Raw genomic sequence first — 16,819 nt, forward strand, 5'->3', positions numbered from 1 at the left:
CTCTGTACGATCCCCCAGCAGGAATAACAAAGTCAGAAGACACGTGGCCCTGGGATGATACGCATGCTATGGCTGACTGAAGCCATCCCACTGCTATACGTACACTGTGACTGGGCACTCTAGGCCCCGCCCCCTCCTCGCACTGCCTACAACTTTATGTCGGTGTATCAGTCAGCCCTCATGAAATGACTCGCCCGCCCGGTTACATTGGGGACCCGTACCAACACCTCACTAAACCGCACGGTTAGCCACCCGTTTCACCGCCACTTCTGTCCTGACGTCACAATGCAGAGCGAAGTCGAGCCCTTTTAACACGGCAGCCAATGAGAAGCGAATACGGCGGCCGAGCCCCCGTAGCCGCCACCAATCGGCGCGCGGGTCTGGTGATCGAGCCTCCCCCAGTCATGTGAGTGCTGAATGCCAGCATGGTAGACATGAGCTGCGGCAGCGCCATGCGGGCCCGGGGGTAGCACGGGGGACGGCGCTGTCCGACAGGTGAGAACCCGGAAATGGGGCCGCTGTGGGGAGAGCTCGTCCGGCTGGGGGTGACGACGTTCTCGGCTCGGGCTGGAAGCCCGTACTTTGTTGGGGAGATGGAAGTTGACGTGTTGACATTTTCCACAGCGCGTGCTAGTATGTGGCCACACCCACTCCTCAGTCCGTACATGTGTGTGGATAGGAGGCTCTGTGTGACCCGAAGGTGACATCTACTTGTGGGACACTGCTTGGGAAGGCCGTAGGAATGTGCTGGGCTCACTTTATACCAGTCTGGAGTCTTCTTCACAGTCTCCGGGGAACTGAGGTGGGCGTGTCCTGAACTAAAGGGGAACTCCAGACACAACCTTTCTAAGGGCACATGAAACACTGTGGGCTTGGTTTACTAATACTGGAGAGTGGAAGCCAATCAGCTTCTAACGTTAGATGAGAGGAGAAGCTGTACTTCTGTGAATCGCAGGAATGCACTTCCTTCTGCACTCTGATGTCACAGAGCTGGTGAAAAATCGGGACTATATAGTCTGGATCACATAGTTTGGTTGAAAAAAGACACAAGTCCATCAATTTCAACCAAAACAAAAGGGAGCCTGGACCTGTGTTCTGTGGAATAGGGCACATCATTGGATAATGTCTCCAACAACCTGCACGTGTGCAGTGCGTAGTGTCACTCCAGCTGGTCTGCCAATAGGGTTGCCACCTCATCCCTTTAAACCTGAACACATATTAATTATGCAGGTTCTGTGGCTGATTGAGGCATTATTAATTAAACTCGCATAGTGGGTTGTTTACTAAGGCTGGGTTCACACCGCAGTGGGTGGGAGACCCGGATGTGATTCGCACCGCACTGCAGTGCAAATCACATCCGATCTCTGTGCGATGCGAGTTCAGCCATACAGATAGTATGGCTGAATTCGCATCGCACCCACCGCAAACTCGCACGGGACCCTTTTTTTTGGTCCGCAGCAGAATCGGATCGCATGGGTGTTCACACCATGCGATCCGATTCCTGTCCGAGTTTGCAGATCGCACGGCGATATGCGGACTGATCTGGGGGTGTCATTAAGATTTCATTGACACTCCCAGCAGTCCGCATAGGGCAGTGTGAACTGCCGACGGGAGGCATGCGATGCGGGAAAACGCAGCGGATTCGCGGCGTTCCCGCATCGCTCCGGTGTGAACCTAGCCTAAAGGAAAATCCACTTTGCACTGAAATTGCATTTGGAAGTAAAGTCGCTGTAGATCCGAGGGGGACATGCAAGGAAACTAAAAAAACAGAATTTTTGCTTGCACATGACTGGATGAAAAAATCAGCAGAGCTTCCACTCATTTCAGATCTATCCCTTAGCTTTAGAGCGACTGCACTTTCAGTGCAAAGTGGATTTGCCTTTCGTAAATAACCCTCATAGTGCCTTATTATTATTTAAGCTACTGCTATAGTGCCGTCAATTTACACAACGCTTTTACATATACATTGTACATTCACATCAGTCTCTACCCTCAAGGAGCTTACAATCCAAGGTCCCTAACTCACATTCATATACTAAGGCCAATTTAGACAAAAGCCAATTAACCTACCAGCATGTCTTTGGAGTGTGGGAGGAAACTGGCATACTCTGAGGAAACCCATACAGGCACAGAGGAGACCATGCAAACTCCAGGCAGGTAGTGTCTTGGGATTGAAACCAGCGACCCTTTTTACTACTAGCTAAGAGTGCTACCCACTACACCAGTGGTCACCAACCCTGTCCTCAGGGCCCACTGACAGGCCAGGTTTTATGTATTACCTTGGGGAGATGCAGACTAGAATACTACAATCACTGAGCAGCAAATTTTATCATCTGTGGTGTATTTCAGTTATCTTGCAAACCTGGCCTGTTAGTGGGCGCTGGGGACAGGGTTGATGACCACTGTGCTTGCATGCATTAAGAACCTCAGGACCTGTGTAATTCATATGTGTTTGGGTTTAAAGGGATGAGGCGGCAACTCTATATGCTGATCAGCTGGTGTGACATCAGCACTGCGCATGCACAGATCATCAGAGGTGTTATCTGACAATCAGCAAAGCGCGGAGGCAGAATCTGATCATCACTGTCTCACTCTCTCTGCACATATTAACCTGATGCTCAGTATCCGATGGAAGGAAGTCCTGGGAAGGTAGAGCTAGAGTCTTTAATGGATGGCAGACTGCCCTAAAAATCATCCAGGGGGAAGCAGCAGCAGGTTTCAGCCCATTGTGCTGAAAACGCACACTTTATAATCTCCGATCTGGCAAGGAACATGACATGCAGCTGAAATAACACTGATTCTGCCTCCACATTTTGCTAATCGTTGGGTAATGTCTCAGACGATCTGCGTATGCACAGTGTTGACGTCACACTAGCTGATTGGGAGATCAGCTGGAGTGGCACTACCTACTGTGCATGCGCAGATCATCTGATGCATTATCTGACAATCTGCACTATATGACAGAACACTGGCACTTGGCTCAGCCTCTCGGCGAGCCACTGCTGCCCCCTTCACAGCCCAGCGTTCCAGTGAGCAGGGGGGACAGAACAGAGAGCTGTAGACTGACAGTCATGTCTCTTTGCTCAGAGCAGCGCAGAGAACTGAGCAATCATTGGATTGGATCAATGCTGTATCCACCTAGATAAGTATAATGTAAAAAAAAAAGCCAAACTTCTCTTTCAAACTTTGGCAAAAAACAACAACCTGGAAGCGAATTGGTTTCTATGCAGAGCTGCACCAGATTTTGCACGCTTCAGTCTAAGTAAATCAGATCCTGTGTGTAAGTACACTCAGGCTCCACTTACAGTTTGCGATTTGGAATTGTGGGCAGAATGGTAATCAATGCACAACAACTTTTCAAATGTGATGCTATTCCTTCATGCAACACAGCAAATTGCGCCATTTGAAGCTCATTGCCCAAAAAGGAGCAGGAGCTTCTTTTTGAGAGCCAAAACGCACATAGGACAGCCTATTCAAGTAAATGGGCTGGCCCTATGTGCACAGAATTGTGTGAGAATCCTGTTGCGTGAATGGGGCCTTGGAGAAGTATGGCAGCAGGTTTTGTTGGTCATACTTCTTACATGGGTCACAGAACTGCACTTAGTTCTGCTCTCCTGTGACCCAGATTCAGCTACAGTGTGATGTTGGCTGGTCCAAGCTCTGGAAGAATCCTGATCATATTGTCAGGATCCAGCCAGATGCCTAATTGGTAGCTGTCTCTGCCTTTCATTCCGCTGCTGAAAGCCTGAGCCAGCCGCTCTTGCCTTTGCACAGAGCAGCACTCCAATGAGCGCTGGAGGGATAGAGCATCTGAGCTATCAGTGGTCATGTGATCATTCAGTTCTCTGTCTTTGAGCCAGCAGAGGACAGCTGCAGCATTGGATCAATCCTGCAGCCATATAGGCAAGTATGATTTTTATTTTATTTTTTGTTGTTTTTTTGTGTGTGCAAAGTCATTGGAAGAGTTGTACACATATAAACATGAGTACTGTAGGCATGTGTGTTTTACGCAGGATCTTCTAGCTCTGCCTACAAGAACCTGTGCAGAAAATACTTTATGCACATGTGAATGAGCCCTTGGTACTCATTCACACAGGCAGAAAAAACACTGAATTTAGATGTGCACAGCATATAGTTTTGTGCCCATCTAAATGCAGCACCATAGTAATCAATGAGCCTATACGCAGCTGCATCTATGCTTATAAACGTATACATGTGTAGTCATTCATTGGAATGATAGAAGAATTGTATGTATCTAAATGTAAATACTTAAGGCTCTTTTTTTATTTTATTTTTGCAGGATCTTCTGCTAACTCCGTCATATATGTCAAATATGCATATGTCCAAGTGAAAAGTCCAGAACCCATAAAAGTATAAATAAAAGCAAAGCTAGATAGATGGTGGTTAAAACGTTCCATTAGTCTATGTCCCATTGTGGAGATTTCCCTTCACTTGCTGTCCCATAGCCAAAACAGAAAGTGTGAGGAAATCCCTGAAAATTAAGGGAATTCCTTGGCAACCCCCAGGGCACCAGAACTAGTGTCCTCATTCCCCTCTATTACTTTTCAACCCAAAATTTAGGATTTTCTTTTACTTTCAATGATAATGGTAAACAGGGCAAATAGAGCAGGTGAATCTCACTAATGTGGACACAGACAATAAAAACTGACAAGCTTTCTAATCCCTCTCCACTCTAATCAATCTAATTCTAACAAAATAAATACCTTTTTAAAGTGGAACAAAATCCACTAGTTTAAAGTAGAATTACACCCTCAAAAACACTCGCCTCCACCTTCCGGCGATGCAGTGGTTATATTGCTTGCTGGTGGCAGTTCCATTGAAGGAATCCAGTGAATAATAACTATCACAGTTACTGTGCTTATGCCAGCTCTCAACCCTACTGTCAAGCCATCAAATGGCTGGTGTCATAACTAATCACATGACAACTTCAGATCAAGCAAAAGGATAAGATGGCGGCTTCCTTGGCTGTAACGGATTAGAGGACTTAGTTCCACTTTCAGCATTAATTATGATCTTTTTTTGCATAGTTACATTGGTTCAACTTGGCATAATGTAAGTACAGTAAAACCATGGATTGCGAGCATAATTTGTTCCATAAACATGCTTGTAATCCAAAGCACTCATATCAAAGTGAATTTCCTCATAAGAAATAATGGAAGCTCAGATGATTCGTTCCACAACCATTTATTCATTGGTCTTTAAGTTCATAGTCCATATAAAAAGATTATAACAATGTGATGGGTTGTGTAATCACAAAATGTCCATTCACAAATGGCAGCCTCTACAAGGGGATTAGAAGCAAAATCCAGCAAGAGTAAGGCCCCTTTCACACTGGGGCGGTGCGGGCGTTGGTGGTAAATCGCCGCTATTTTTAGAGTCGCTTTACCATCGTTTTACCGAGTTTTAACCCCCGCTAGCAGCCGAAAAAGGGTTAAAACCGCCAGCAAAGCACCACTGCAGCACAAGGCCTTACCGCCATTCACAAACCACCTTGTATTTCTTTCAATAAATATAAGTTGTTCTCTGATTGGATGAGATGGAGAGGCAGAACAGTCGCTTCATGATCTCCACCTCGTCCAATCAGAGAATGTCATGTATTCATTGAAAAAGACACAAGGTGTCCTGCTGAGCATGTTTGCCCTGTGGTAGGTTGGCAGAGGTGAAGCCACACAGGACCCATGAGTATGGTGCTTATCACTATATTAATACCAGGTATACAGTGAATGTCAGCTTCCCCAACACTGCATTAGGTATGAGATAAGCAAACTTATGTGTGCCAAGGTGGACCAATGTAACTATGGAATAAAGATCTTTCCTGGAGTTCAGTTTTAACGTTTGGTAGAATGTGAAAGGCTTAGATTAGAACCTCCTTTTCCTTAAAGGATCACTAAAGGCATTTTTATTTTTTTTAAAATAACAAACATATTCTACTTCCCTCCACTGTGCAGCTCGTTTTGCACAGAGTGGCCCCGAACCTGCTCTTCTGGGGTCCCTCGGTGGCTGTCGCTCCTCTCTCCCGCAAAGACTCCACAACTTCATGCGAGCTCCCTCGCATGGTGTGGAGTGCTTGCGGGCGCGCTCTCGTGATACACCTGGCGGCCATAGCCACTCACTGTATCACTTGGCCCCGCCCCCATGCCGCGTCATTGGATGTGATTGACAGCAGGGCGAGCCAGTGGCTGCGCTTTCAATCCATCCCCTCTAGCCAATCAACGGCCAGTGGCGAAGAGGATGTTGGGGGCGAGTGCGGGACTTTCAAGGGGTCTGGTAAGTAAAACGGGGGGGGGGGGGGGGGGGCGTTATTGTCGGATGTTTTTTCACCTTAATGCATAGAATGCATTAAGGTGAAAAAACTTTTGCCTTTACAACCCCTTTAAGCTGTCATGGCATCATAAATGTGATAATTGCTCTTCCCTCTTAACCAAAGCACCAGAAATCACTATAGATTGAGGATGCTTGTCTTTTTCTTTTTAAAAGCTTAAAGAATAAATACACTTTTAGACAAAGTGCATCTATCCTATTTGCCCCTTTTAAGCTGATTTAACCGATCCCACTCTCCCTCTCCACAGATGCAAATTTACCGACATCTAATAATGTTGGTGTTTGTTTACATCCAGCGATGAAATTCACTTGTACAGTACAGCCTCATAGACTTCTGGCTAAAGGTAGGTAGTTTTCTAGCTGGGAGATGTCCCCCCAAAAGTCTTTGGGGCTGTAGTGTGTAGGTTCCGGCCAGGGTAGGGAGGCATTTAGCTGGTTGTAAACAAACATCAGAGGCCACAACTCTCAAATCTAAGTAGATATGCATCTGTAGAGGGGAGAGTGGGATCAGTTAGGTCTGAAAGGGCTCTTTTTCTTTAGGCCCTATTCAAACACAGTGCGATGACCTGCATAATTTAATTTTCCTATACTGGTACCTCAATATGGCAGCATACTGTATTCTAATCTTGCTACACGTGTGTTTTAGTTATGAGAATGAGGGTGCTTGCCTGGGGCCCATTCACACTTGTGCATTGTGGGAGTACACTTTGCTGCAATGCACCCACTTTATGTGTTGTTATTGCAAATGATCTGTTTGTGATGTGCTGGCATCTCATTCGTAATAAATGGGCTGCTTAAACAAAGCACATAATAACTCACAAAGTAACACACAATAACAGACCGCAACAGATTTTCAAAGTGTGTATTGCCCCTAATGCCACGTACACATGACCCGACTTTCTGTCAGAAAAGGTCAGACGGTCTTCCCGATGGAGTTTTGATGGACTTTCGACTGAGTTACGATGAACCTCCAACCGAACGGACTTTCCCACACACAAACGGACCGAAGTTTGTTCGTTTTAAACGTGATGACGTACGACGGGACTAGAAAAGGAAGTTCAGTAGCCAATAGCTGCCCATTCGTTGTATTTGGCCCGTCGGACTAGCATACAGACGAACGGTTTTCCCGATAGAAATTGATTCCATGCGACAGATTTGAAACATGTTCTATATCTAGATCTGTCAGAATTTTTGAAGAAAAAAGACAGATGAAGCCCACACACGATCGTAATATCCGATGGAATGATTCCGTCTGACCTTTTCTACCAGAAAGTTTGGTCGTGTGTACGCGGCATAAGTGTTTTATTTATCCTAATGCTTGGTAGAAGACAGAGCTACTACATCATGTATACTGCCGGATTCAGGCACCAGGATATAATTATAAGTCCTTGTACTGTATGCATATTTGTTGTTGGCCAGTAGCTCCAAGTTTTGAAAAAAAGACAGTCATACAACTACCATTTTTGTTTTTCAAATAGAGTGCAATAATGGGAGCTTCCATGTTTTTACATGACAGGTTGTTAGTTTAATAACGTTATACAGTGATCTTGTCATTAGGTATTAAAATATCCATACTAGAAAAGAAGCAAGCAAAAACGTACCTTTCCCATTGCCCATGACACCAGAATGCAGCTCTATTCACCAGAAGTCTCCATTTGAAGAAAAAGTGTCCACTATGATTTTGCGTGATAGGGGCTGCCTGTTAGATGTCTGGGGCCATCTGTGTCCTAGTAGCCAGTGGTCTAAACACACGATTTCCAATGCACACATTCCTGCTAAATTTTCGTGAATGTAGATGAAGGTATTCAGTAATCACATCATAATAACCGACACGTTTCGGAGCCCCGCAGGACCCCTTCTTTAGGCATGTGAACACAAAGTATATACTGTATATGCATGTATATGTACATACTTGGGGGCAGCCCTATTTGTTTATACAGGACCCGTGTCCTGTATAAACAAATACATGCCTGATGAAGGAGTCCAGAGAGGCTCCGAAACGTCGTTACAGTTATGATGTGAAAGTTGAAAAAAATCTTTGAACCCATTCTGGATATTCGTAGTGTGCTGGGGAAATACTGTCGCTAGTAACCAGTAGGATACGTTTATACACAGCATGAACATTATATGTGTATAGACAAGATTTTACATAGGATCTTATTGCTAGCAGGATCCTATGTAAAATCATGTGGCTACTTATTCAATCCAATGCTTTGTACAGTAAGTCCAAAGCATAAAACAAAACTGCTAGGCCAAGCCACTGACTAAACTTATGTCAGTTCCTAACTAGCAAGGTGGCCCCTAATGGATTTCTCAAGAGACAGCATGTGTACCTTAATAGTGTTCTGTTAGTCCTCAGCCTTTTCACCCAGCAGCTGGCTCTCACAGCAGAGAGAATGAGACAGAGCCTTAGTCAGCTCGCATAGAAAAAGGCCTGTGCACAGCTGAGAAAAAATGAGGTCATGCTTTGGCTGAGATGAGGACCTAGTAATAGAGGCTTTATCCCTTCCAAAGACTTTGGCCTCTAGGACCCACACCAGTGCAAACCTGCAGCCACTCGCCATTTGTAGGTGACGCATATATACTGCTCACAATCCTGCCAGCCAGTTCCTTACGTTTATACTGTATATGTGTGTATGTGTACTATTTGTTTATTATAAAGAACCTGTGTCATGATTTTGCCTTGATGATCCTTTTATCAGCCTGCTTGACTGTTTCTGTTGTTGGAAAAAAAAATGTTTTCCCTGGTTGGAGAATGGAGCCAAGTTGGTGCCTTCTTTTTCGTATGTCAGTAGCTAATGTGTCCTACCTCCTTGAGGCCCCATTCACACTTTCTCTGTGGGAACTCGCACTCCTGAGCTCACGATTTTGTGTGGGCAATTTTCATGTGATTCATACTACCTGGGCTGTGGAGGGGGTGGGAGCAGCCAGCTCAAGCTTTCAGTGGCTCGCTGAGAGGCTGAGTTGGGTGTCAGTCCAGGGATCTAAGCGGATCTGGACTCCATGGTTGTGATGACGCAGAGCCTGGACCAACTCCATAACGAACTGCACTCCCATGATCCACAGGAGAAGTACAGCCAAAACGAGCTTTGGCTGTACTTCTCGTTTTAATTCCAGAACTGTAGCCTCTGCCTGTCTCTTCAGCATTCAACACTTCCAAGAGTGCCAAGTTCTCCAAGCCTTGAGTCACTGCTGGGTCCTGTAGTGATGTGGGGGTCAATAGGAAGGAACCACATTGTGCTGCAGGGGATGTAGGTATCCAAAACTGGACTTCGTAAAGGAAGGAAATAGAGGGAAAGTAGGGCCATCTCTTCTATCGATTAAAATATAATAATGGAACACTAAATCAGCAGCTGCACTCGGGTCCCATTTTATTTTATTTTTTTTACACAGGAGGTCACGCTGTTTAATCCTCCCACTGTTTGTACATCGGGCAGTAATTAAAACACTAAAGTGATATGTCACAATTTCATCCACAATAAAATCTAGTCAATGAATTTACCTCTTAAATCAAATGATCCATGGTGACATCAATAATAAAGTGTTGATGAAACCCACTGATGAATATTAAATAAATATTAACACATATGAATTCAGTATAAAAATAATTAAATCAATTTATACCCCAAAAATATATATACTAGAGTAAACCATTAACCTCTAATGTATAAATAGTAGCGACTTCCCTAAAATATTTTACGCTATAGGAAAACATAGTTTTTAGTGAATGCAGTGCGGGAATCAGAACTTAAATGAGCTGCAGCTTATTCATATGCAATGGCGTGTTTTGGATGCTGTAAAAATCCTCCATTTTCTACAGCATTTTTGTTCAGGTTTCTTGTGCAACCATGTTTCTATTTAAAGGTAACTAGGTGAAATGTTATGCTTGTTCCTTAGATAATGTAAGCAACACATAGTGACAGTCAACAATGGGGTGGAAAATTTCTCTCTTGCTACCTAGCAACTGTTAAAGCGGAGTACCACACATTTTTTAGTTTATTAAAAGTTGGCGGCTACAAAAAGTATAGCTGCTGATTTTTAATAAACAGACACTCACCTGTCCAATGGTCCAGAAATGCGACCGCCCGGAGCCCCGCTCCTCTCCTACGGTGCTGTCATAGCCACTGTGGGTACCCTACCACTGTGCATGCGTGAGTCATGCTGCGCTCTGCTAGTGGCCAGGCAATCTTCTGGGACCTGTCACGTGTCCCAGAAAATTATTGGCAGGGAGAGGCTGCATAGGGGGAGAGGAGGAGTCGCCTAGGCAGCCAAGTGCAGGAAGAAGGAAGTGGGACAGGAAGTCCCACTCTAAAATAAAGAAAAAAAAGACATGCCAAATGTGGCAAGTCAGGGGGTCAGGAGTGCTTAAAGCAGAAGTTCCACTCTGCCTCAAGTGAAGTGAACATTTTTGGGAGAGATTACATTTTATTCATCCATGTATCTTACCTATGAATGCTGCTTGGAAATGTTTGACATTTGTATTTTGGATGAGGTGACTGCTGGGAGATGTTAAACAATATAATTTTCGTCAAAGCTACAAGGGCTGTATAAATAAATCCATAAGGCTACTATTTGCTGACCAGAACTTTCATTAAAATAGCACTAATGTCAACACAGTTGTATGGTTTCACTTCCATAGATGCCATTGGCATTGCAGAGGAAAGCAACAGAAGCTGTAAACAAAGACACGGCAAAGGACAGTTGAATGTTGTCTTATTGAAGTAACTGAGGAGGTTAATATACAGTAAATGAGCTCAATAGGACTAGGACTTTGGCTTATTGCAAAATTTAAATAAAAGTACTTGTTCTTCACAACTCAAAGATTACACTATTGAGAATGTAATTGTGTGAATCTGTCTCTGATAAAGGGTAGGTGTTGTTAGAAAATTGTGTGTTTTTTGTTCTTTGGGAGGGGAGATAAGTTGACCGTTTTATTAGTTCATTATAATGGCTTAAATGTTGCAAAGCATGAAACTGGTTTTAAAGATCTAGTTTTCCACAAACTCCTCTATATTTAATGAGTTTCAATTTTGTAATTTCTTAGCCCCCCCCCCCAGGAGGTTTTTGGTAACTCATTGGCAAATGGGAACAGAGAAGTCTTAGCAGCTAAGCATTACTATTGTATGAGCATTACATAATAGACCCATGTGTCTTGTTTGAGTTCAGATGATGTAGTGTGCAATACAAGCATGAAGCAAGATGCTTGCATGGGTTTATGCCATGTATTGTAACACTTGTACCAAATATACCTGACAAAGGGAGGGGACCACTTCCAAATCATTGGAAATAAACAAAGCTTCCTGTACATTATATTCAAACCCCACAGCTTCAGTCAAAATGAATAAAGCAGTTTCTGAATCTCTTTTTCATCCCAGTTCTATTTTCAGAAGAAGTTTAATACAGTAGTCCTTTCAAATTTTAAGATACATCTTTCAAGCTATTATATATAGTTTACAGGCACAGGTTAGAGAAAAGTTCTCTTTTAAATGAACTAACATGCCTGTAAACCTCAAGCTAGAACCAACAAAGTGGACCTTAAAGTGGATGTAAACCCGAAATGTTTTATTTTTTTGATGTCATAATGTAAAGTATAAGATTTCCTATCATTTGAGCCCAGTCTTGCCACAAAGAGTTATTCCATCTCTGAGCAATCCTCTTTTATTGTTCAGTGAGATAAATCTTGACAAACAGAGAAAAACTTTGTCAAATTCTCCCCCTTGCTGTGATTGACAGGTGATTTACATATCTCATGCACTAGCCTAAGAGACATGCATTCATATTTAATTCCCTCCCACTCCTTTCTTCTGCTGCTCTGCCAGAATTGGATGTTCCCCACCTAAGCATGATTTGGCATGCTGAAGTCATGTGGTTACTTTCCTGTCGTTTCACTGGATGTTAGAGCGCATAGCTCTAAGAAATAGACAGGAGAATATGCATATTGACAAGGGGGAGTGTAGAGGTGGGCGGGGAGTCTACTGACATCACGACTCCACCCACCGAGCTCCAAACCCACCCACAGAATATGCAGTTTTTTGGGTCTCATAGCAGACAGAGGGGAGACATTTGACAGGTAAAGATACATGCCGGAGGCATGTATATCCTTATAGATAACCCCTGTGGTAGTAGTTTAGAAAGAATGACATTGGGTTTACATCCACTTTAAGCCCTGGGTGACAAAGAAGCATTTAGTTGGTTGGGCTGCAACATAATGATACAAGTGAATGTTTTTCTGCAACTGTGTCCCCTTTAAAATTCCCCCCCCCCCCCGGGGCATGTCAAAAAGGTTTACGTACCTACTCCCTAAATGTAAATGAGGGTTCTTAAAAAAGTTTCCGCACAGTGGCTAAATTGCATTGCCTAACCTGTAAAAAAAAAAAAAAAAGCTTTGGTGTACTCCAAAGGCTATGGATGAGACCTGAAAAATCTTTCCTTCTTAGGTAGAGGTCGACCGATATGGGTTTTTCTCTGGCCGATGCCGATATTTAGAAATCATGGCGGCCGATAGCCGATATATGATGCTGATTTTTTTGGGCCGATATGTTAGGCCGATTTTATTTTATTTATTTATTTTTTTCCTTTTTTATTTATGATTATTATTTTATTTTTTTTAATCCCCCTTGATCTAACACACCTTTCCCACTGGGGCGTTTTTCAGGCGTTTTTGGGCTAAAATAGCGCCTGTAAAGTGCCTGCAAAATGGCTCCCCTGCAGTCTGTGTGAAAGACAGAGTGCTTTCACACTGAGGCGATGCGCTGGCAGGATCTTTAAAAAAAAGTCCTGCAAGCAGCACGTTTGGAGTGGTGTATACCGCTCCTCCACCACTCCTGCCCATTGATATGAATGGGCACCACTGCCGAAGCGCATGCAATGCGATTTGGCAGCAGTGCTTCATGGGCGCATTTAACCTCTTCCTTGGCCGCTAGCTGGGTTATATGTGCCCCACTAGCAGCCAAATGGCACCGCTAAAATGATGGTAAAGAGCCGCTAAAACTTGCGTTTTACCATCAATGCCTGCCCGCTCCAGTGTGAAAGCAGCCTTCATAAGTGATACAGAAAATTTCTTTCATTTAAACATTTATTAAACAAAACAAACCTCCAATCAGTTTACTTGTTTGTATGATTTAGATAAAAAAAAAAGAAAACCTATATATTAAATAAAAACAGGTAGTCAAAACTTTTGGATGAAAAAAAATATGGGCTAACTTTACTGTTTTTATTTTATTTTTATTTTTTAAATAGTGTATTTTTTTCCCCAAAAAAATGCATTTGAAAGACCTCTGTGCAAATGCCGTCTGACATAAAATATTGCAACAACCGCTATTTTATTCCCTGGGATCTCTGCTAAAAATATATATATAATTTTTGGGGGGTCTAAGTGATTTTCTGGCAGAAAATACAGGATTTTTACTTGTAAGCAACAAGTGTCAGAAAAAATTTAGTCTTTAAATGGTTAAACTGATAACTTCTACAAACAGAGATGACTTCATTCATTGAAGTGTAAACATTGTATCTTTCTGTTCTTTTCTTGGCAGCCTGCCCAGAGAGGTGGAAAGACGTTTCTATGACAACTCAGGCAACTTACACTGACTTCTATTACAGAAGTCATTTCAAAGTCCCACTGTAGTTCTAAATCGGCTTTTTATCAGCTCAATCGGCCGATGCGGATTAATTAAAAATCGGCAAATATCGACCGATATATCGGTCGACCTCTATTCTTAGGCCAATCATAGATGGTTTGTCTCTTGGACGGTTGAGCAGGAGCTGACCGAGATTCGAACCGTGTTTGGGCAGGCTGAATGTATCAAGTCGATCAACTTTGGTACAACCAGCCTGCCGGATTTTACATGTGATTATTGCTGGCGGCTGGTATAGCTACTAGCAATAATTACTGTCTTCTCATGGCGGGAACGGCTTCTCCTGCCGGGAGAATATAATGGCTTAGCAGGAAGAATTCGCCTGTCAACACTGTCTGTGTTGTTGGGGGAATCAAGCTAATTTATTTCCTGTATCCCACGGTACCCACTCTGTATATGGCCTGCAGTACCCCTCCTCACGAATAGCATTTAGATTTGTCTTTACACTACCAACCTGGATTTCATAAGACATTTCCATCTTTATCTCTTTGCCAGATGCTGTAAAAGTGTTCTGCACTAAAACCATATTTGAAACTCTTTTCATAGATGAAACCCCTATCTGTCATTCTCTGTCCTTACGTTACTCATGTTTAACCAATGATAGACCTCAACCAGACTCTGCCATTTCTGCACAAATGGGAGGAAGACCTGAAAACTACATTCCAGGCCCAAAACTATTGGGAATAAAATATGGGTTTATAACAACTATTGACATGTTATAGGAGCCCACAGAAATGATGTCTATAGACACACACTGGCAAGGCCCACCCCCACTCCTTCCTCACAGGAGTTTGACTGGCAGCAGCAGTAGCCTAGGTCTCCCAGTGCCCTCAGTGTCTCCTTTGAGAGCAAGAAAGGAGGGTAGCAATGCTACAGCGGAGACCATGCTGGATCGGTGAAAGGAGCCAGATATGTGTTTAGGGATGCGGTTGGCTAGAGAAAGTATTAGGATGAAAAAAAAATTACACTTCAGAATCACTTGCTGGAATCAGTCATACATGTTTTATTTAATGTTCACGAGTATAATTTCCTTTTTCTTGAAACATAATCTAAATCTAGATTGGACTAATAGACCACCATTATAAACATGGTTCAATGGTTTTAGTTACTGCCCCAAAAGAAGTACACAGAAGATCAGAATTCCTGATCTGCTTGCTTATTCTGTTGTCAGTGACTCTTAAAGCGGGAGGGTTAGCATGCCTGCCAATCAACTAACATTTTCAGCAAGGTTTGTCTATAAATAGATTTCTTTTTTGACTCCTTTCTTACATTTTATTTTTGTAAATTTGTTAAGTCATGTTTTCCCTAAGAGTCCTTCTTACATTCTCCTAGCTGTCCCAATAATAGAGCGGAATTGTATCATGCAGTATATCCAATACTGTAAGGAGAGAGAGCTATGTATGATAAACAGCTGTGCTGCTGACATGAATGAGTTTATATCTGTGAGAAAGAAAAACAACTTGTGCCAAAATTAGTAGCTTGTAGAAATGCATCCACCCTAATGTCCAGAGCCTACAGCAGGGATAGGAAATTGCTGATTTTATAACAAACAAATGCCAACCTCACACTCTCAATTGCAAAAATGATTTTTTATAAAGTAAATGCTGTAAACTACTTGAGTAGTAGTAGCAAATTGGTACCCTGCACTCTCACCCCTCAGATCAGCCCCAATTTCTGCAACTGCAAACTTTAGATCAGCCTCAATTCATGCACCTTCACACCTCAGATCACTGCCCCCCTCCCCCTGCACTTCTGCCCCACTACTGTACCCCCCCTGCACTTCTGCCCCACTTCTGTACCCCCCTGCACTCCTGCCCCACCACTGTAACCCCCTGCTCATCTGTCCCAGCACTGTAACCCTCTGCTCATCTGTCCCACCAATGTACCTCCTTTCTCCTCTGCCCCGCCTCTGTACATCTTCCCCATCACTGTACCCCCCTGCTTTCTGTCCCACCGCTGAACACCCTTCTCAACCCTCCCACCACTATACCCCCTGCACATCTGCCCCACCATTGTACCTCCTTGCTCTTCCGTCCCACCACTGTAACTCCCCTGCTCATCTGCCCAACCAATGTACCCCTTTTCCCATTTCCCCCCCCCACTGTACCTCCCTGCACATCTGCTCCACCGCCATATCCCCATGCTCTTCTGTCTCACTGCTGAATCACCTTCTCATCAGTCCTAACACTGAACTCATCTGCCCTATCACTGTAACTCACTTTCTCATCTGCCCCACTAATGTACCTCCTGCACATCTGTCTCACCTCTGTACCCCCCTGCTCTTCTGTCCCACCACTGCAACCCTCTGCTCATCTGTTCCACCATTACACCTACTTTCACATCTGCTCCACTGCTCTACCCCCTGCTTCTGTCCCACCACTGAACCCCCTTTTCACCTGCCCCAACACTGAACCTCCCTGCTCATCCTCCCACCACTGTTACCCCCTTCTCATCTGGCCCAACACTGAACCCCCCCCCACTCATCTGCCTCATTACTGTAGCCCCCCTGATCTTCTGTCCCACTGTTGAACCCCTTATCCCCTCTACCACTGTACCCCCCTGCTAATTTTCCCCACTGCTGTACCCTCCTGCTTATCTGCTCCACCAATGTACCCTCTTCTCATCTATGATGCATGTGATATGCAGAGTGGTGAAAGGAAGCAGAGATGAGACACATCTACCTGTCCTGGCACACTCTTCCTGTTGATCCACCTCTCGCATCCAGCCCATGTGCTTGGATGTGATGTCACATACAAGCATCTGGAATGCATGTGCAATGATGAGCTCAGGTCAGGGGCCTTTTTCTGAAAGCAGTGGGCCAGTGTGCAGGATCATAAGTTGGG

At 43.9% G+C, this 16,819-nt stretch overlaps 1 protein-coding gene across 1 annotated transcript in view; it reads left to right on the plus strand.

Annotated features, from left to right (window-relative positions):
* The first annotated feature begins 378 nt into the window (after positions 1-378).
* Positions 379-16,819, plus strand: part of LOC143982475 (Krueppel-like factor 15) — a 51,583-nt gene continuing 35,142 nt past the window's right edge. The window contains exon 1 of the mRNA XM_077481215.1: positions 379-495. The gene's annotated coding sequence lies outside the window, so the exon portion shown is untranslated. The remainder of the gene's footprint in view (positions 496-16,819) is intronic.

This window comes from Lithobates pipiens, unplaced genomic scaffold, assembly GCF_037356315.1.
Source record: "Lithobates pipiens isolate NorthernLeopardFrog02 unplaced genomic scaffold, aLitPip1_a1.2 Scaffold_16, whole genome shotgun sequence".
Classification (NCBI taxonomy): domain Eukaryota; kingdom Metazoa; phylum Chordata; class Amphibia; order Anura; family Ranidae; genus Lithobates; species Lithobates pipiens.